Raw genomic sequence first — 21,682 nt, forward strand, 5'->3', positions numbered from 1 at the left:
GTGTATCTTCAGCTCTGCCTGAGGAACTGTGGAGCCTTTTTCTGGAAGTTGTAAGGCAGGCATGTGGCTCCTCCATATCAGGACAGAGATCTTCCCTTTGGACCAGCTTTGAAAAAATTAGTACTAAGAACATAGACTCCATTTGGAATTTAAATCTTTCAGGCATTGGTATGAAAAACCTTTGATTTTAATTTGCACATAAACTCCCTTTCAGCTTAAGTCTTTTAACTCGGTCATAAAATACCTAGAAGTCTAGCGGAGGCATAGAGTGTTTGTTTTATGCCAAGAATTAGCATATCCATAAGCTAAATACAGCTTTCACTTTGTCCGGGCACGAGTTTGTTTGTAATTTCTAAATTTGGGGCCTTGTAGCACAGTGGAAAGTTCCACAGTAGCAAAGCAAATAAAGGGTTGGTTCTTTTCAAAAATTCCAAATATACTGTGGACTTATCCTAAGTTAGAAGAAGTATACAGTACTCTTTATAAAAATATATGTCCCCCCTCCCTTTTTTTCTTTTTCTGAAGTTTATTGTTTTAAGGCGTCCCTGGGATTTCTTCCAGCACAGATCAAGGGAAATTGGTGCAGGGTTGAAAATACTTTTATGTTTAAATAAGAAAATTGTGTTGTTCTTAGATGTTTGTTTGATTAAGGGCTCCCATAACTAAGGAACAGTTACAACAGTTACATAAAGGGGCATAGGAAAAAAATGGCATTCTGAGCTAGATTCACTTTAGTTTGGAGGTGGTGGCCTTTCTTCTCTGCTTTATTCATGTGAATCTTAACATGTGCTTCATCAGGCAGCATTGCAGGTGTTTTTGTTTGTTTGGTTTAGGTTCTGCCCAGACACTTGTGATTCCTACCACAAACAATCCTCCACTGACAAACTAAAGAGCAAAGACTAGTAGCTCCTGTGGTGATGGCCACAAAGTGTTAAGATTCACCCCAGGCTCGTGTTTTCAATAATCATTATGAGAATTCAGATTTTTAAAACAAACTCTTCAAGAAGTATAGAATCCATTCATTCGTTGAGCAGCTATTGCTTGTGTGTGGAAGGTGCCAGCCCTGTGTTACCAAAGTGCTTGCCCTTTATGGGGCGGAACTCCTGGGGTTCTCTGCAGATACCGCCTTTGCGGCAAGCAATTGGCTGAGAACCCTGTTTTGTTTTGTTTTTTAAATATCTGATAAATGGATTTTTAAATTATTTTTAAATTTTATTTTAATTTTCAGTGTTCCGAGATTCATTGTTAGAACCCTGTTTTTTTAATGATGAAACCAAGGAGAGTAAATGCCGTGTTTGATCTGAAACCAACTTTGATCTGAAAACTAAGCTCTTACTACTGTCCTAAAATTGCTCACAGTTGCCTCTCTTTCTAATGTGATTCAGTGAACTGTCATCATTCCTCACCCCCATTATCTCTCGGAAATAGTTAATATGGTTGGTTGTTCCCTTTTCCTGCAGACGCTCTCCTTTTCTGGGTCTGTGGCAGAAGGCTCCCTCCAGCCCGCGTGCGAGGGCGAGTCACCACTCAGCTGCTGGGACCAGGGAAGAGCCTTTGTGGAGAGGCAGTCAGGACATTGGGGCTGATGGCTGTGGGCAAGGAGGACATGTGGTGGGGCTGAGGTGATCAGGCCTGAGCCATCAGCACCAAGCTAGGGTTATCAGATTTCGCAAATGGAAGTACTGGATGCCCCATTAGATTTTAAGTTATAGATAAGCACTGGTTGCTTTTCTAGCATAACTTTTTTTTTTTTTTTTTTCTCTAAGAAAAGTATTTTTTGGCATGCTTAGGTAACCATTGTGATACATTGGAAAGATACTTACACTAAAGCTTTATTCTTTGCGTGAAATTCAGATTAATTAGGTTTCCTATATTTGGTCTGGTAGCTCTCTGCCAAGCTAGCTGAAGACCTTCTGTGTCGTGGCTCCTGGAACCTTCCAAGGGTGAGGGTGTGGCCGGCCAGGAGACACATGGAGCCACACTCCTTACTTCAGAGAGTCCATCTGCTTGTAGACTTTTCCTAGAGCTGCTCTCTTCCTCTCCACTCCCTTCTTAGCCTCCCAGAATGCAAATGTTCCCCACAGTCTCTTACCTGCCTTGCTGTCTCCCAGGGAGCTCTGACCCATGAGCACGCCCCTCTCTCCGGGAAGCCCCATCCGGAGCCGTCATGTCAGACTCTCATGCGCCCAGCTGCTCGTGGGCAGCCCCGGGGGCTCTGCTGGACACACCGTTTTGATCTGAGGATATTTTGACTATGTGAATATACACGTTTTCTTAGCAATATCGTCACAGATAAATTGTTGATGAATCTATTTCCCTGAGTGAATTTCAGTTTTAAGTCAGTTAAGTTTTTTTGGAGCACCTCTTAAATTTTGTATTTTTTCCTGAAAGTGCTCTCATCAGGTTAGATTATGTTCCATTTACATTTTCAGGAAAGGTCTTCTGCATCTGTCAACCATTCTCTGTGGCCGACTCTACTCAGTGTAGCTTCTGCTGCTGTGTGTTCTGTGCCTCTTGTTCCTTCCAAGTCTGGTTTTATCCTGGATCACATTTTGCAGAGTTGGGTTTTTCAAACTGAGTTGTCCTCTGTTGGTTGTGTGTACGAGTTAATTGTCTCTAGATGGTCTGTTTGGTCTACCATGTTGCTCATTCTTTTCTCTCATAGGCTTCTAGCCTGTCGGTGTATTACGAACGGACGCAGAGAGAGACTGGTGGGCTCAAATGGTCAGGGCCTCGGTACCTCGGGCTGGCCTCACTCTCGCCTCAGTCCTGATGCTTCCAATCCCAGACTTAGGATTCGCCTCCCAAATGTGTTTTTCTTGACATCACTTCTTAAGGAATCCTCTGTGTCCCTGTCAAGCGTACTTGAGGTTTTAGAGTTCACTTTGACTTGCTGTCATCCCCTGCCTCTAATGTCCAGTCATTTATTGCATCCTGCTGACCCTCCCATTCCCCACATGCCTCTTCCTTTCGAGTCCCACTCCTATGGCAGTGACCTCAGCAGTAGTGGCTTTTGGCTTCCCAGCCCTCCATTCTTCGGAAATCCTCCTGTGTGTTCTCTTGGTACGTTTTTCCATACTTCCTTTCTGCTCTGTTAAATGATAGGCCCCCCCCCCCCCGGGACAGGAACCCCGTAGCTTTCTCCACGCCCTGCAGTTCCTCACGGAGTGCACAAGCCGTGGAATGCTCAGGAAGGGCCTCCTAGATGAAGGATCGTGCGCTGCCAGAGGGCCTGGGGCTGGGCTTCAGGACAGGGCTTCTGAGGGCGTGGGTGTGCCCAGGCGTGAGAGCAGGCAGTCGGCTGTGGGCCTCCTCACCTGCCTTTGGCACCTCGTCACACCGCCCACAGGTAACCTCAGCGCTGGGAGCCGGTGCCTGCTTGGCCAGTGGCCATCTGGCATGCTTCCCAGCGACATTTCATTTGACCTTTCCTTTGAAGAAGGGTTTTGAAGCAACACTGTACATGTAAAGGTCAACAAAGAAGAGTGGATGATATGCCGACAGAATGTGAGTTAAAAGGCAGGAAATGAGGCTGCTTGATATGACCAGGTTGGAGGGGATGAGCGGAAAAAAATGCCCCCGAAATAATTCTTTAATCATTTGTCTTTAGAGACGTAAAGTGGGACATGGAAAACAAACATTTCCATTCAATGTATACACAGTTTGGCAAAACAAATAACTGGGCTTTGTGAGCGTCCAGACCTCCCGGCAGGAGGAAAGCGGCCTCTTGACTGGGCATTCTTTCCCCACCAGAGTTCAGGGTGGAAGAAGTCAGAGGAGCTGCCCCAGTGGTAGAGCAGGTAAAGCAGAGAGCATTTTATTTTTCTAAATGAAAGCGAAAGCTTACAGATTTGTCCCAAAAGCCAAACTAGTGAAGAGGTCTCTGGGTGGCTTGGTGTCGTCCAGGGGAAGGACCCACTGCCTGTGCCACATGACCTGCTCATTTTTAAAGGAGTGCTTGCTGAGTGTTTCCTGGCGTCTGAATGACATGGGGAGGTCTAGGACGGCCGGCTGTGGTCCCTGCCAACCCCCAGCAATGCACACAGCAGAGGAGATGTGTCTCAGTGCTACAGAAACCAGGATGTTTCAGTCTTTTAAAATAAAAATCAGTGGCTAAAAACTCAGATATTGTTAATTATACCATTTATATAAAATTCATATATATTCTATCCATTGGTCTTATCTTTTTGATAGTTTTAAGCCAACTTAAAGATTTCTAGGCAACAGCCCTGAAGTCTTTTACCATCTGAATAAAGGAAGATAGAAATAAATCAATCAACTTATCTTTATGTTTTCAGCTATGTATTTGAATAGTGCCTTGTCAATTACTGAATACCTTCGTATTATAAAAGTGCAGTTATTTTGAGTACGTGACCTTCACATCACTTCGCAGGCTGGCTGGTAGTAAGATCTTTCATAAATTAAGAAGCTAATAAAAACAACAGCAAACATATAGCACTTACTGTGTGCCCGGTGCTCTTCAGTGCAAATGTTAATTCATTTGGACCTCTCCCAAACTCTGAAGTGTCACTTAGTACTACTGTCCTCATCTTGCAGAGGGAAAAAAAGGAATCTGGTCTTATCTGAGACTTTAATTTCTGTCTCCCCTCTCTGTTCCTTGGCTCTCGCAGACGGGAGAAGCCAGGGGTGGGCTGAGGTATAGGTGAGGTAAGTAGTATCCTTATCTCAGTTTTCAGGTGAAACAGAGAAGTCTGGTGACTTGCCCGTGATCGCACAGCCGAGGGCAGGCAGGGCTCCTGATTCCTCAGATCAGTGAGCAGGTATAAAATGGGACAGAGGAAAAAACTTTTCCCTCTCAGTATGCCTTCAGGTCAATAATGTAGCTTGCTGGGAGTTGCCAGGCCTTCCCACCCAGGCGCAGGGAGCTCTGATGTTCTCTCCCACGCTAGGCTCCTAGACAGAGAATGTTCACAAGAGGGACGACTGCCCGCAGCCGCCATTTCATTTTATGCCGTAAAGACATGGTGAATGCGCCTGCCTAGGGATTTGCACTCAGGCAGGAGGTACTGGGTAGTTGGCTTTGTTGGCTGGTCCAGGTGATGGGCTGATATGCAGGAGGCTGCGGGTCAGGAGGCCTTCTGCACCCGACCCTGGCCTTCTCCGTATCGTGGGACTGGGCCGGCTGCGGACAGACTTGAGGGTGGCCTTGCTGTGTTGGCGAGGGCACTGTGGGGGTGGTATGGAGGGTGTTGCTGGCCAGCCACGGGGTGACAGAGGGGGCTTCAGGTTGGGGGGAACCTGGCTGAGTAAAGAGCATTTGGGGCGACACTCACACAACTGCTTAGTGACTCCCACACAACCGCTTAGAGCTCCGACGAGCACCACAGCCTCTCTCCGAGGCTCAGTTTTCTCATTGTTGATTGGCTGTGTGTCTGAAACTCTGAGCACAGAGTCTGTGACATACCAACTGCTCAGATTTTATTAAGTTGAAGGCTTAGGAAAAAAAGCCTTTTTAAAATGCGGTGTCTTGTTAAAACTCATCACTCGACTCTCTCTGGGCATTTTTGAGACCACACTAGGTCTAGGGCAGCTCGGGGGCAGCTCACTTTGGAGGAAGAGGGTGAGTCATCAGGTGGTCCAAGCCCCGTCCAGCTGTGCAGTTCTACAATAAAGGCATTGTGCTCCGAGTAGGCCCAGGCGGCCCACATTCCCAAGGTGGCAGAAGCAGCTGCAGACATCCAGAGCTTGCTGCCCCTAAGGCCGGAGTCATCAGGGCTCCCACAGGGAACAGATGGTGCTCTCAAGCTGGGTAATTGGTGGTGAATTTAGTAAAGCGACTATTTACAAAGTCAAGGCCAAGGTTAGGGGTGGTCCGACCGTGTTAGTGGCGTGGCCTGGCCTTGCCAGGGGGCCCTCAGTGGCCCCCTACCCTAGGCCTGGACAGACAGGGGAGGGTTTGGTGACCACAGCTGGCTGTGTTAGAGAGTGTCTTCCTTCACAGAGTCTCTCTCCTCCTGCTGGCCCTGGAGAGCTCAGGGTGCACACAGGTGGGCTCCCGGTATGTACTGGAGAAGGGTGGAGGGTCCCTGGCTCTGGGCACACAGAAGAGGAGGTGATTTTAGGTGTTGGAGGACAAAGACCATTTAGGTGAGTTGTGTATCCTGACATTTTGGTTTGCTTTAGATAAGACTCAGTTCTTAAAATGTGGTTCAGATGAGGACAGAGGTTCATTTTGAAAACATTTAAACTGATGGCTTCTTTGGTAAAATTCCTTCAGTTACTTAGAATCCTTAAGACCTGCATGCAGGTGCTTCTCAGTCATTCAGTGTGTCTGGATTTGGGTTGTCTCACTGGTAAACTTAAAGGAATGGGTTAGGGCAGGGCTTAGCAAACTGGTCTATAAAGGGCAGGTAGCAAATGTGTTAGGCTTTTGGGGCCAGATGTTTTGAATGAGAATCTTTCTCTTCCTCTTTTTCATCCTCCTCCTTAAAAAAAAGAAAAAGGAAAGAAAATTTAACTGTGAAAACCACTTTTAACTTCTCGTCGGTAACAAAAGTGAGCCACACGCTATAGTTTGCCAACACACAGACCGCGTCTCTGTTTCCCTAAGTGCAGTGTGTGTACCATGTGTGCAGTTTGAGGGAGGGCACAGACAAACATTTTTATCTTAATAGTATGCTAAGTAGCAATGGATGTTCGAAAAAATAGACACGTCTGTGCTCACTACCTGTACAACGGTAGCCATCAGGATCTCTGCAGGAAACAGACGGCCCTTCTGCTGGGTAATGGAGCTGAACTGAATATTTGAGTTCAGATCATTTTGGCGGGACTCCATTTGAGAGTAATACAAAGCTTTCTACAAAAAATATTTAAATTACGGAAGAGGTAGATACCTTTAAGGAAGGATATTATAAAGAACGGTATGCACGCTACAAAGATAACCGCAAAAACTCACGAAGGAGGTGTGAGAATAGATGGGTTTGGAATGTATTAAATTTTCTTGTGACTCTTTCCTGCCACTGGCATTTCTTGATGATTTTTTATTTGGGAACTGTTTTACACAGATGAAAATGTTCTCAAGAAGTGCCTCAAGAAGAGATTTTGTGTAAGTTAATGGGAGAAAACAAGAGGACAGAGCCGTTTCTCAATGGAGTCCTCGCTGATACACATGGCAGGCGTGTCTGGTGCCCCGCCTGCCTTGCTCCCCTCTCTCCCAGGGAGAATGGTTCCCTGGGTGGGAGCCCTGTGGAGTCCTAAATCACATCCTGCCCCCTTAGGTTTCCCTAAGCATTCCTGTATAGAATTGCTCTAACACAGCCTGCTATTTCGCCCCAGGAGAACAAATTAAGTCTATCAAAGTACAGAAATTCAGAGGGCAAGGCTTGCAAGTGCTTGCTTAATTCCCTCTGGTAATCACTGGGCTGGCGCAGGCAGGCTCCTCTTTTCCTGGACCTGTGCCCCTCCCCTGGCCACATGCAAGACTCATTTGTCTCCATCGGCTTCCTTAGAGCTGCCGCAGGGTCGGGGACATGTCCGTGGGAAGGCAGGGGCGGGCTGACACCTGCCTGCGTTGAGTTGTACCCAGGGCTTGTAAATGCCCAGGAGAGTAGTATGAACTCACTTGTTGGGTGTGCCTGGGCAGACAAAGGGCTGCCTCCAAGCCTCCTGAGCATGCCAAACATTCAGTGCAGGAAGTATCCCAAAATTTGTTTCCCATACATTTTTCCTTCTAGCTCCCCAAGTTGGACATGTCTTTTCCCTGCCTCACTGGTGATTTATCTGTCTTGGTAGCGCACCTTGATGATCTTTGGAAATTCTGCACTAGTGCGGAAGAGACCTTATTGGATTTTTTTTACTGCTTGATGATCTTTCACTTCTGATCAGCTATGAAAACCTTCCCATTTTCTCTGAGATCCAGGCCACATACGCACAGAGTGAGGGGTGTTTCCCTTGTATCCCGTTGGAACTCAAAGCTTAACAAAGTATATTATGTAATGGACTGTACTCTTCTTCAGTTTTATTATCCTGTGCCCTGTCACAACGAAGTATCTTGGCCATGTGTTAGGCCTGGAGCTCATGTTTGCGGTGAAACAGAATGAGAAAAGACCTAGTGTTTGCAGGGAAGGTGTATTACGCCAGAGATAATTGCCCATTGGTGAAACGCTCAAAGCAAAATGACTGTTACGTACCATAAACGCCTTGTGTAGGGAGGTGGAGCTCCTCTTACCAACTGCAACCAGCACTGTAATTATTGATTTCTGGGTCAGGGGGTCAGAGGTAGAATTTTGACTTGGGGTGGAATTGAAGTACATGGAGAAAGTGCTGCTGTTGCATGGAACTTGCATGGAAATCCTGGGATCTGCCCAGGTGCCCTTCGTAGGAAACCATGCCGCTGTCTTTGGTGGATTGGGCTCCTCCTAGCTTTTATTATTTTTTTTAAACAACTTTATGGAATACAATTTAGTACCATAAAGTTAATCCATTTAAAGTATAAATTCAGTGTTTTTTTTTTGTTATAGCCACAGTTAGGCAACTATTATCACAATTTTAGAACATTTCCATCACCCCTAAAAGGAAGCCTATATGCACTAACAGTCACTCCGCATCCTATTCTATCCCCTTCCCAGCCCTAGGCAACCATTAATCAACCTTCCGTCTTTATGAGACATTTCGTATAAACAGAGTAACACAATATGTGGCCTCTCGTGACTGGTGTCCTTCCCTTAGCGTGGTATTTTCAGGGTCCATCCACATGGTGGCTTTTGTGTCAGTGTTTCACTCCTTTGTAAGGCTGAATAATGCTTCATTGAATAGGTATTTTGTGTTTTATTTATTCATCATTTGATGGACATTAGGGTTATTTAACCACTTCTTAGCTATTCTCAGTCATGCTGCTGGGAACATTTGTGTACAGGTTTTTGTGTGGATACATGCTTTCGTTTATCTTGGTTGTATATCTAGGAGTAAATTGCTGGGTCATATGGTAAGTATTTTTTTTTTTTTTTTTTAGGAATTTTCTTAGTTTTTTTTTTTTTTTTTTAAGCAACTCTTTTTTGTTGTATATTTTGAAGTGTATATTTCAGTGGCATTAAGTACACTCGCATTGTTGTGCAGCCATCACTGTGTTCCTCCCCATAGGTTTTTTTTTTAATAGTGATAAAATATACTTTTATTTACTTTGTTGAGTTAGAGGGTTGTAAAAAAAATTATTGCTAAAGTAGATATCAGGCAAACAGAAAGGTGCTTTAGAAAGTCCAGTTACCTTGGAGTTTATTTAAACTAAGAGGAAAAGGTCATAATGTTTTTATGCAATACATACTTGGTTCTTTAAATAACCATTGTGACAAATAACAGAAAGAATTATGGAATGCTGCACTTGTGAGCCATACAAAACACCAACATTTTGGATTGTACATAATTTAAAGAAACGTCTCAAACACTTTTTGAAATACTGTAGTAGCCAATACACAGAGGCATGCTGTAGGTGGGCACAGGAGTACAGTTTATAAAAGAAAGAGAAATATCACACCGGAACTACTCAATTTCTTCAAAATCACTGAGCAAGAAAAGCAACATTGAACTTCCATACCGATTTTACACAACTTTTATACAGTACCTTGACTTAAATCCAAGACTTTCCTCCTCTATTTTTGGTAAACAACTGCATGGTAAACTTAGATGACTTTTCCCCTTGGATTTTACCTGGGAGTGGCCTTTTTAATTTTTTATTTAAAAGAGGGCAGGTTTGGCACTTTTATTCTGATGTCACCAATGTTAATATTTCTTGGGATCTCAGGAAGATTCATATTCTTTACAGCTGATACAGCATGGGCTGGAGCTCCCGCTAAGCCAGCCTCAGATTTCTCCAGCTTATTTTGTGCATCAATTTGAGTAACAATCTCATTCATGTTGGTCTCCAGTACCATTCCCCCCATCATCATTTCTGCAAGAATATTGTGAACCTTGTCTACGTGGAAAATTAAATCCAGTTCACAGACATTTTCAAAACACTTGTCTAATGTTTCCACAAATACTTGAATTAGATCTAAAATGCCAAGTTCACTTTCTGAAGAATCCACACAGAAGACAAAATATAATGTTGCATAATGTCAGTTTGTTATCAGATCAGTTTGTTATCAGATCCTCCAATTAACAATCCTCCTTCTAGGAAATTACAAACATTTTCATCTCCCTTAGATACCAAATGGAATGTCTCCCTGATGATTTGCTGTTGTGTATCTTCACTGTAGGGCTGGTAGAACTTGGAGAGCCGTGGCTTCCCCTGGTTGTTGAAGAGGAGGATCGCCTTGATCATGGCTGAGTCGGGCCGATGGGGTGGGCGCTGGGGGCCAGTGGGGGGGCGGGCGCGTAAGCCTCGCCTCAGGATCACACCGGTGATCCTTCCCCACTCCCCATAGTTTTTTTTTTTTTTTTAAAGATTTTATTTATTTATTTGACAGACAGAGACCACAAGTAGGCAGAGAGGCAGGCAGAGAGAGAGAGAGGAGGAAGCAGGCTCCCTGCCGAGCGGAGAGCCCGATGCGGGACTCGATCCCAGGACCCTGAGATCATGACCTGAGCCGAAGGCAGCGGCTTAACCCACTGAGCCACCCAGGCGCCCACCCCCATAGGTTTTTATGAAACAATCAGCACGTCTCTTGGCCCCCAGAAAAGAGAAGTAACTTTAACTTTGACTTGGCAAAGGGAAGGATTAATAAAATGCCAAGTCACTGCCTTTTGAGAGGTAGAACAGGTGAAGGGTCCTTGGCTCAAAACCATAGCATCTGTCTGCATGGATGCTACTGCTTTCTTTTTTCTTTCTTTTAAACATTTATTTATTTATTTTAGAGAGAGTGTGTGTGGTGGGGAGGGGCAGAGAAAAAGAGAAACCCAAGCAGGGTCTGTGCTGAGCACAGAGTACAATCTGGGGCTCTGTCCCACAACCCTGAGATCAGGACCTCAACTGAAACCAAGAATCAGAAGCTTAAGCAACTGTGCCATCCAGGTGCCCCTGGTTTAAAAAAAAAAAATGTTGGTTAAGAGCAGCACTAGGGAGGAGGTGGGTGACTTGAAGAGGCTGCCTGAGAACTGGGAGTAGGGGAACTAGAGAGGTGGCTACTGCCTGTATTCTCTGGGGGAGCCCACTGAGTGTCTTGGAGCGATGACGCTGTCCTTCCCAGGCACCTCTCCAGGGCACACAGCATGAGTTCAAGAGCCTTATTTTCCTGCCTGGGCCCTTACAGGTGGCCCAAGAGAATCCTGAATAGAAGGGATCATTTGTAGCATTTACTGAGTCTCAGGAGAATGTATCAGTGTAGGGCCAAAATACGTGTGTGTGTTTTTAGGGGAAACCAATATAGAGCTAGAAGAGATCTTGGAGAAGGTTTGCATGGACCATGGACAGGAGAGCCTTGACTTCCTTCTGTCCATGCCTTGGTGGGCTGGCCCCTTTGCCCTCTCGGGACCCCCTTGTGTTTTCCCACACCTCCAGATTTCCATGCTGCTCAGCCCTGTCTGGGGAGTGCCTACCTTCTTCCCTCAGCCTCGCCAAACCTTCACCTTGGCCTCTGTCTCCCCTGACCACTCCTTCCTGGGTCTGTTGCTCTGAAATTCCCCCGTGTCTCCTTTCTCTGCTGCTCATTTGGAGAATACCCTGTGGTTTTTGTATTGTATGTGTATGTTTCGTGAGTACCTCTTTTTTTCAATAATATGTCACTTCCTTACTGGCAATGATTGTATTTTATTAAACTCTTTGGGTTCAGTTACTGGCAGAGAGAAACAGAGGGTAAGTGCCACAGTCTACCCCCGCAGCTTGTAGTGAGATAATACTTTTAAAATATTGACAAACCGTGTAATTAAGAACTGATTATTCACACATCAAACAATTGTTCCCTTCAACTGGAGAATTTCTTAAAATAGCAGCTTCCCCTGGCTGCATTTATCTATTTATATCGCTCATTAGCTATTTGGTGGAGAAATTTCAAAACGCCAAACAGGAGCCAGTGCATATGCAGAACGGGATGAAATGAAGGCAGAGTATTTCTGAGATGATATCACTTATTCAGGGACAGTGTCCCAGGAGTGTAAGTACTTTAAAAAATACAGATTATATTTATATGCATAATCTCAGTTTATTACTGTTTTTAAACAATTCCATGAGCTGTGCAGTAGTTTCCTCTTGGGAGAAGTGAGGAAACAGTTTCAGAATAATTTGCCCGAGCTCACTGAGCCGGTCAGTGGTTGAGCAGAGTTTGAAACCAAAGTCACCTTGAAGACCTATCTTTGCCGCCTCGCTCCCTCGCATCTCATTGCATTTGCTAAGTGGGAAGATCCCCCTTATGTCTGATTAAAGTTTTACTGTAATTATATCATGGCCCACTGCCGTGGGGGACCGATTATACATTCACGTAGATTTTCAGTAGCATTAAAGGTAATGGAGCGTCCAAGTGGCTTTGGAGTCAGGTGCGCGCAGGTTTGAACCAAGGCTCGGCTTTAAAACTACTTTACAGGGCTGGCTTGCCCTCAGTAAGATGGGTGCAACAGCTGTGTAAACGTCAAGGCCTGGTTTGAGTGTTAGATGAGGTCGTGTACATAGAGCGCCTTACATGGGGCTGGCACCTAATAGCCATTTCATTGGAATGTGAGCCATTCTTCCTGTTCTTGCCTTGGGGGATATGGCTGGCTTCAGATGCGAATGCATTACTCCAAATGGAGGCAGAAGTCAGAAGTCAGAGGCTGGTTGGTGAGAGCTCCGAAGGGGGAGGGAGGCAGGTGGCAGCTTGGAGAGTCACTTCTCTGTGCGCGCAACCCCCCCCCCCCCCCCCCCCCCCCCCCCCCCCGCAGCACCGGTCCTCCCTTCCTCCCTCCTGCCTCCCCTCTCTCTCCTGTCAAACCCATGACAGCCTGGGGGCACTTCTGCATTAGGTGGTTAGTTGGTTACTTCCAACTCTGAATTTATTATTTCGTTTTTCAGATCTCAGGCATTAAGAAATAGAGGTTCATGGCTCCTTGGCAGGCAGAAATCTCAGGGAGAGAAGTGGCCATCCTCCTATGCTGAACACTGCCTCGTCTCTGTGCTTTCTCAGAGCTGCAGAGTAGAGATATCTTTCCGCTCCAACACTGAACCCGTGTTTTGCAGAACAAGAGGACTGTTTAATGAAGTGGCAGTGGGATCTTTCCGTCACAGTGGGGTCCTTCCCTGAGCTCCTGCACCTCACCTGTGAAGTGGGATGAGGCATTCTTTCTGCGGCCCTTGTGAGCACGTGGGACTCAGCCTGCTGGTTCCTTTCTCTCTCGGGACTGCCCTGGCCATCCCAGCTCTTCCAGGTTTGACCTTCACCTTCCAAGCAGAGTCATGCAGAGTGCCTGGGTCTCCAGCCTTCTACAAGATACCAACTCGCCCTTAGGAATGAGAACTCATTAAAAAGTGAAGCATGGCTTAGTCACCCGTGTTTTTTAATTGTTTACTCTTCCCTGTCTTCTGCTTGCCTCTTCGTTATTCTCAGCCCTGGTTTCAGGACAGTGGAGGGTTCTTCAGCAATGTTGTGACAAGGTTTCACTTTCTCAGTGAATATGCTTGTTTGCAGATGTTATTGGAAGCTTTAAGAAAAAAAAATCTTAAACCAGTTCACTTAAAAAAGTCCATAGAACACTTTGCAGCAGACAGTTTCACACAGTAAAAGGCACGCTTTGTCTCCCTCAGTGCTCTGTTGGTACATCTCTGCTGCGGACGTTGCCCCGAGCGCCATAGGATGTTGAGTGGCGTTCCTGGCCTCTGAGCACTAGATGATGACAACACCCCCCTGCTCCTGACTTGTGGCAACCACAGGTATCTCCAGGCATTGCCAGATGCCCTTTGGCAGGAGCATAAGCAACCTTGGTTGAGAACCGTTGCCCTATAACCTTAGACCTGGCCCCTCGCAGCTTCTCTTGCCACCCTTCCTCTTCCCTTGGCATCACCAGGAGACATAGGCCAAGGGGGAAGAACGGCCTTCACTGGCCTGTTGCAGTACAAAGAAGATTTGGGAGGGCTTTTTGTGGAGTATTTTGCCTCTTGGCAAAATACTCTCATCAAATTGTGAGTCTAGTGACCTTTACCTTGGTGTAGAATGGCTGGTGTAGTTTTAATTATTGAAGGATTGTGGGGAGGATAAATATCTTGCTATTTCCTTGACCACATTTCCTTTACCATATGAAATTTTTTCCCCTCATAAATTTTATAGAACCACAGATGTCTATATGGAGTCTGTGGTCTTTCAAACAGCATTTAGGCTGTAGTGTTATTGCTGTCTCAGGGAGGGGACAGAAACTGGTGTAGGTCTCCAGTTCAGGTAGGATTCGGGTGGGCATTGGAGATTGGAAAAAGAGGTAAGGCATTCACATTCTCAGGTGGACGCTGGAATCCAATGTGTGAGTTTTCCTGGGAAATCACTGAGTAGCAGCTGTGAAGCCCATGGTCAGGGGTAAGCCCTTATCATTGAGAAGCCGGGAAGCAAGCACGTGTTAGGTGGTCATGGAGCTGTGGTAGTCCCAAATGTGGGTCCAACTGAAGCATAGGGGAACGTGATCTGTCAAAGTATTGTGGTTTCTGGCGCCCTGCAGGTCTGCTCCTTGGGAGTGAATTATTTCAGTTAATAAGGGTCTGGCCATTCTGGATAGACCTAAAATGTGGTTTTAAGACTGGGAGGCTGAAGGAGAGAGCAGGGTTGGCTCCCATGTTCCTGTGGTCCTCTCTGCGGGGTGCAGGCACAGCCGCTGGGGGGTTCCATGCTTGATGTGGTTCCTGCAGTACCCGCACAGCAGGCTTCTCGTGGAGCAGGGGATGGAGTCTGAGAGTCTCTGGGCACAGGGTTGGATCCTTCCGGGATGCCTGGAGGCCTGCCCTGCTGGCTCTGGGGACATTGCACGCTCCTTTCTGGACTTCAGGCTTTCGTTCCATTCTCCACTTCTTCCCTTGAACAGAAAACTGATGTCTGTTTAACTACTTGGCAGCCTCTTAGCCTATGCTCCCTTTTACTTTTTTTAAATTTTAAAAAAATTTTCAAAGATTCTTTATTTATTTGACAGAGAGATAGCACAATTAGGCAGAGCAGCAGGCAGAAGGAGAGGGGGAATCAGGCTCTCGGTTGAGCAGGGAGCCCGATGTGGGGCTCGATCCCAGGACTCCGAGATCATGACCTGAGTCGAAGGCAGCTGCTTACCGACTGAGCCACCCAGGCACCCCTGTTCTCTTTTAACCACCAAATATCTTAGGCTGAAATTTGAAAACTATTCATGCCAAAGAAAAGAATTAATCAGGGTTTGCTTTTTTAAACTACAAATGCTCCCCTGCCAGGATTTGGACATCCTCCGTGCCCACTCAGGGTCTGGCTTGGCCCTTCCATAGGCACTCAGCCATTCTGAAGGAGCTCTTGGTTCAAGTCAGTAGACATGATAGAGATCGCCTAGTTGCCTTGAACTGTGCTCCCTGTAGCTTTGTTCCTTACCACAGCCCTAGCATCTGCCCTTCTTGTGGGGTGGAGCACATATTTGTGTCACTGGAGCGCCTCCTGTATCTGAAAATCTCATGGAATTGCTTTAGGAGAGCAGAAGCATGCTTCTTCCAGTTACTATTTCACCCGTTCTCATTTTTCAAAGAGGGGCTTCCAGTCACAGAACCTAAGCTCCAGGAAGTCAGGGGTTTGGGTCTGATCAGGCCCCTGTTGCATCCTGGTCTCTAGAACCATATCTGGCACCCAGAACATTTGTGGAATGAAGAACAGCATAAAAACACACTCATAGGCAAAGCAGCTTTTAAGTTGCCAGAAAGTTGGGCATTATGTTTAAAAAATGGCCAAACATTTTTGGTGCTTTATCAGTGTACCTAATGAAAAGATCTGATTCCTTCTGATATCTAAACTGTTCCATAGAAATATGCCTCTGATATCTAAACTGTTCCATAGAAATACACCATAGAAAAACGTGCTGTTTTCATGTTGCTGTGCATACATACGCCCTGTCCAAGTGCCGGGTGCCCCCATTACACAGAGCCCCGGTGTCACGGCCTCACCTTTCCAGCCCAGCTCGTCCGGTGTGCTTGCTGCTGGCTGTGTTTATGAAATACAGGAGATCAAATCCTTCAAGTGTGAAGTGTATGTAGCATTCTCATTACTCTGTTTTTTAAAAAAAGTGAGTTGTCAAATCTGCTGAAATAGAATAAATCAGCTAGAACATTCTTGGATTAAAGAAAAGCGGTACTAATGAATGTATTTGCTATGCATTCCAATCCTATTAATCCTGATGAGTTCAGCCTGGATTAATGTATGGCATGCTTTTCTTCAGGACCTCTGAGTTGGGCATTAACTGCTTGTATACCAGGACAGGAAAGTGTGAGCAGAGTTTTGTGACATGAGCTTGGATCCAGCGTGGCCATGTTCGCTTGACTGGACAGCCCAGAATGCAGCAGTTCTCAAACCGCTTGGTCTTGGAACCCCCCTGTGCTCTGTAATTGTAGCCTGTGGAGGACTTGAAGGAGTTTTGCTTATGTGGGTTGTATGTATAAATGCTTATCATGTTACAAATTAGAATCTAAAACAACTTCAAGTGTTTATATACTAATCCATCTAAAAATAACAACAGTAAATCATTTTATGTTAGCATAACATTTTTATGGAAAATACCTAGTTTCCAGAACAACAACAACAACAGAAAATTAGTAAGAGTAGCGTCATTTTATATACTTAGCAATCTTTTTAATGTTCAGCTTAATTGAAGACAACTTGATTCTTATGTCTGGTTATGCATCAGTCAATTTTGATGTGTTGTTTTAGTTGTAATATATAAAGAAAATGTGACCTTGGATAGGTACTTGGAAAAGAAAGAGGACTGCAGGAGTCTTTGTGGACAATTATGGGTATTCTTTTTTGATACTGCACGAAAACTTGAAAGGAGATAGTTGGTTCCACAGTAGAATCTGAATCCATACTGATAGGCTTTTTTTTTTTTTACTGGAAAATGGGTCTGTTTTGTACATTAAAAAAAATCCATTTTCTCCTTTGAATCAGTCATTTTTCCATGTATGATTTTGTTTCAGTGAATTACTGTCTTACTGAATTACACAGATCTTCCAGAGGTGGACAGATTTTATCACGTAATTGTTTTCTAAAAATCACATTTGTTAGTATCACCACCAGTATCATCAGAAAATTCTCTTAAGTTTTGAGAAACTTTCAAGTTCTGGGTGACGGATCCAAGTTTCCCAAAATTTTAAGTTGTTTGTTTGTTTGAAAGGTCAAATTTATCAATGGCAACCAACATTATCAGTTGTTTTTCTTCTAGATTCTGCTCCTTTTATTCCAGATAGAGATCCGATCATGGCTCTTGGCTCTCTCCCTTCCCCAGAGAACAAAGTGTAGTTTTCTTGGCTTGGCCATAAGGGCTTGCCCCCATCTCCCGGCGCTTTGACAGTTTCCAGCCTTGTTTCCAGCCTCCACAGTTTTTTGTTTTGTTTTCTCATTCACTTAAAACCATACACATTTATTGTCTTCCAGTTCTGGATGGAGATCAGAAGTCTGAAATAGGTCTCACCAGGCTCAGGTCCAGGTGTTGGCAGGGATGTGCTCCATTCCTAAGACCCTGGAGAGAATTTGGCTCCTTGTTCTTCCCAGCTTCCAGAGGCTGCCTGCCTGCCTTGACTCCTGGTCTCCTGACACATTCAGAACCAGGGTGGCTGATGGAGTCTCTCACATTGCATCCCTCTGACACTGACTCTCCTGCTTTCTCTCCCATCTTGTAGGGACCCTCACTGATTCTATCAGAAAATCCTCCTATTTCAAGGTCAGCTGATTAGCATCTTTATTCCTCTTGCAACCTTTATTCCTCCTTGCCATGTAACCTAACCTAGTCACAAGTTCCTGGATTTGGGATTTGGACTTTTGGGGGGGTGGGCAGTATTCTTCTTGCTGTCACATTCAAGCCACTCTTTTTTACATTCAGCTCCTGCTCTGTATGTGTTGGCTAGACTCATCTTCTAAACATTACGTCATCGCATAAGCCTCTTCTCAAATCTCCAGGTGGAGCCCTCGGAGGTGGAGACCCCCATGTGAGCCACACCATCTTGGTGCCCTTGTCGCGGAAATGTGTCTGTATGTCGGTCTCCCCTGCTGGACCGTGGCCCTCTCAGGGCCCTTGTGGTTTTTGGCGCATGAGAGGGAACAGCAGTGTGTTGTTTGTTTTGGGCTGTGTTTGAGATGCTACCGAATGAATATCTGTTTCTTTGGTATGATAATGGCATCACACTTCCGTAGAAGAGTGCCGTTCTCAGGTTACCAAAGTGCTTAGAGGTCAAATGTCATGGTAGCTATCATAGCTCACTCTCAAGTGGCTTCTGAGAACAGTTTATATTTATATAAAGATAAAGCAGATAATAGCAAATGTTAAAATTGGTGAATGTAGGTGAAGACTCTGTAAATGTTCATTTAACTTTTCTGAGGGTTTGGACATTTTCAGAACAGAAGGGGAGGAGAATGGAGTATTGATGTGGAATGAGTGCAGGTGAGGATGGAGTCAGATTTTGGTTGTGGGAAATCCGTGTGCTGCTGCCGAGGTTCTGGAACTCTCCGCGTTGATTTGCATCTTCTTGTGCCTCTTTGGCATACTGATAATCCTCTCTCGGTTCACAGTGGTGCAGATTGTATTCAGGAGGCTTCATTAGACCCCTCCAGCTCCTGGACAAGCCCATGAGTGTGTAAAGTAGAAATGGTAAGATGGAGGAAATGAAGGACTGTGTGCTACTCCTCGACAAGCCTCTTCCTAGGATGCCCCCTGTGAAGGTGACTGATCCCACTTACAGACAGTGGTGACTCCAGTCACTCGATCGCATTCGTTGTGGGACTGTAGGGCACTCCGCCAGCTTGTCACGAGAGCACACATCCTATGTTTAGAGCATCCCAGCCCATCCTGGTGTCTGCCGAGCAGGGCTACACTGGAGCCCATTGGGTAGCTGCTCCGGGAGAGTCTGCTGCAAAATGCCTTTCACGGATGGTGTCCCCCTGTTTCCTAAAGGACCCAGCTGAGGCTGTCTGCCTCTGCTGGTCTCAGTGCTCAATGCCATTTTCAGAGGGGGGATTTACTCCCCTCACAGCTCCTGGCGAGGGCCTCAGAGCTTGTACTCACCTGCCCCTATGTCCTAGATCTGTGGAGGTGGCCTGTCTGGCTGATGCTTTGATACCATCCTTGTTTGAGATAGGATCATCACCGATGGAGGTCACGTTGTAGGATCACTGGTTTGGAAGCCACCTTGTCCGGTTTCTTGTCTTGTTTCCCACCCAGTGGTGCTTCACTCCGACCCTCACCTTCTCAGTTACCATGCCATTCATCTTTGTAAGGTGGGGTGTCCTTCCTGCTGCTGAGCAGGATGGAGTCATCCCTCCTTGTCGCAGCCAAAGGTGTGGTGGGGCCAACAACCAACCTGATGGGGCCTAATGATTCTTCTTTACTTTCCAGGAGCAAGAAGCTCCCGTCTCATCCCTCCTGAGACGTCTTTGCTCCAGGACCCAGGTGATCCTCAGGTGACGAGGTGACGAATTCTTACGTCCTATTTCAGGTACATTCTGCCCACCTGCACATCCTGCAGGACCGTCTCTTGGGTGCTAGAATATATTGTCCGTTTAGTCCTTCTGTTGGCTGTTGACTTTATAGGTTAAGGGACAGCTGCACTCTATGTCATCATCTTTTAAAGCTTATGACTACTCTGCCTTTTCAGAGTCCTCTAGGTCTTCAGGCCCATCCACTCAACAGAAGACAGATGTTTCTCCTCGCTTTCATGGTTTTATTGAATTCCTACATTTCCTTCAAACAGAACTCGAAATACCCTGCAGATGACAAGGCTTCTGAACAGAGGCCACCAAGGCATGCTGTGGAGAGATCTGTCAGAGCCTGCCCCTCCATCCTGGTATAGATGCTGGTGTGTGGCATGGTGTGTGGGACTTGGTGGGACCTGCTCTGGGCCAGGGCCCCTGTGCAGTAGTCCTGATGCACTGTGCTGTGGTCCTGCCTTTGACTCTTGGAGCCTTTGCTTCGCAAGGTCAAGGGCTGGCTCCAGTTGCCTTCCTGCTCTCAAGCTTTTCCTCTTGCTTCTACCCCCTCATTCCTCAGATTTTCCCTCTTTTACTTAGGGATCTTCCTGTAGCTTGTTCTTGGGTTCAGGTGCTGTAGTGATCTGCCATAGGTCAGTGTATTTCAGGTGGGTCCTGGGAGCCCCAGAGTCCTGAGGAGGCCAAGGAGCCAGGCAGGGAAGGTGGGGGAAGGTCAGGGCTAGCCAGTGGGGCACAGTGTCTCCTGTCTGTCTGTGTCAGAGTGGTTCCAGTTTTATCTGATTCTCACAGTTGGGTTCAGCAGAGGAGGTGGTTTGGGAAAGAAGGGTTCTTCTATTAAAATAGTTAAAAGCTATCATGCCGGTTATTTTTTGATTGAAGTAACAAGTTCACCAAGTATGGGCACTTCATTGTTATTGTCACTATTTTGTGCATTTAAAAAAACGGAGGTAAAGTTTTTCAGGCATGTGTGTTTATAAAAGAACCTCACCTGATGCTTCTCTCTCTCTCTCACATTCTTACAGTCCTTTGGGCCATTCAGACTCTTAATTCCAAATATAGCTCTATCAAGAATGCACCTATAATCAAGGTCATCCTTCATCAGAGGGACTTTGCAGGGGATGTGGCCCATGACCTTTGCCACAGGGAAGCATCTTCAAGCAAGTGGCCTTGAAATTAGGAGGGCTCCCCATGGCTTCTATGTCCTTGGGAGACTCCCCCCTTGTTAATCAGGCTATTGCAACTGGTCAATGTCAGAACGAAAGTGTAGGTTACCAGGTGCACTTTTGTGAAGACAATCAGGAAAGCTGGATCCTTGCCAGCAGGGTCATGGGAGGCTATCCTGCGTTGTGCCAGAAGCCATTGTGGACCTCGGATGTCCTTTTCTTTCCTTCTCCATTCAGGTCTTATTTAGTAAAAGTGCTTAGAGTGAGTTCATTCTGCACTCTTCCTCCTCTTCCTGCAATAGGCAGATGTGTCTGTGCTGTCTTAACAGACTATTTTAGAACCTCTTCCTGTTACCAAATACCAGAGCTTGGCCTGTGTGTGTGTGTGTGTGTGGAGGGGGGTGGTGCTGAGTGTTCACCTTGGGGTGAAAAGTCTACATCAGATCTGTTTCTCGGATCAGGACACTGCGACAGAATGCGTGGGGAAGCCATCCTTGGTTCTCAGGCCCTTGGGCTTATGTCGTGAACTGCACCTATATCAGGGGAACTAGAAACCACCAGGAGGTAGGCCCTTCTTGAGTGAAGAGAGTCCTACCAGGTGCCAGATGGTGACAGAGGTGGTACGCCCCCTGGAGGCTTTTTGGTCTCTGCCACATTTGTTTGTGCTCCTTGGTTTATCATAACCGTCTTCCTGCCCAGAGGGCAGGCCACCAGGTCGCTTGGTTCCCTTCCCTGGTGTTTCCTCAGCACCTAGAAGGGCGGGGAGGCATAGAGTAGGCCTAAGGCAAATATTTGCCTAATGCTTTGATGCTTGCTTTAGTCTTCCTTCCCAGACTGTGTGCACTCTGAGCCCAGGGAGGGTGCATTGCTTACCTTTATCTCTCCTATAACTCCCAGGAGAGGGGCCCGGGGCAGACACGCCATTCTGTCAAAATGACATAATAGTCATTTAATGCATGCCATTTTTCCAGAGGAGGAAATGGC

General features: G+C 46.0%; 1 protein-coding gene and 1 pseudogene across 6 annotated transcripts in view; one reads left to right on the top strand and one right to left on the bottom strand.

Annotated features, from left to right (window-relative positions):
• The window catches only part of SLC7A1 (solute carrier family 7 member 1), a 79,964-nt gene that overhangs the window by 19,144 nt on the left and 39,138 nt on the right, over window positions 1-21,682 (top strand). For 4 of the 6 annotated variants that reach the window (XM_059143812.1, XM_059143811.1, XM_059143813.1 and 1 more), the window contains exon 2: window positions 19,444-19,543. The exons of the other annotated variants lie outside the window; for them this stretch is intronic. The gene's annotated coding sequence lies outside the window, so the exon portion shown is untranslated. The remainder of the gene's footprint in view (window positions 1-19,443; window positions 19,544-21,682) is intronic. 6 annotated transcript variants of the gene reach the window in all.
• On the bottom strand, window positions 9,605-10,326 carry LOC131813506 (AP-3 complex subunit sigma-1-like; annotated as a pseudogene).

The sequence above is a fragment of the Mustela lutreola genome, chromosome 13 (assembly GCF_030435805.1).
Source record: "Mustela lutreola isolate mMusLut2 chromosome 13, mMusLut2.pri, whole genome shotgun sequence".
Classification (NCBI taxonomy): domain Eukaryota; kingdom Metazoa; phylum Chordata; class Mammalia; order Carnivora; family Mustelidae; genus Mustela; species Mustela lutreola.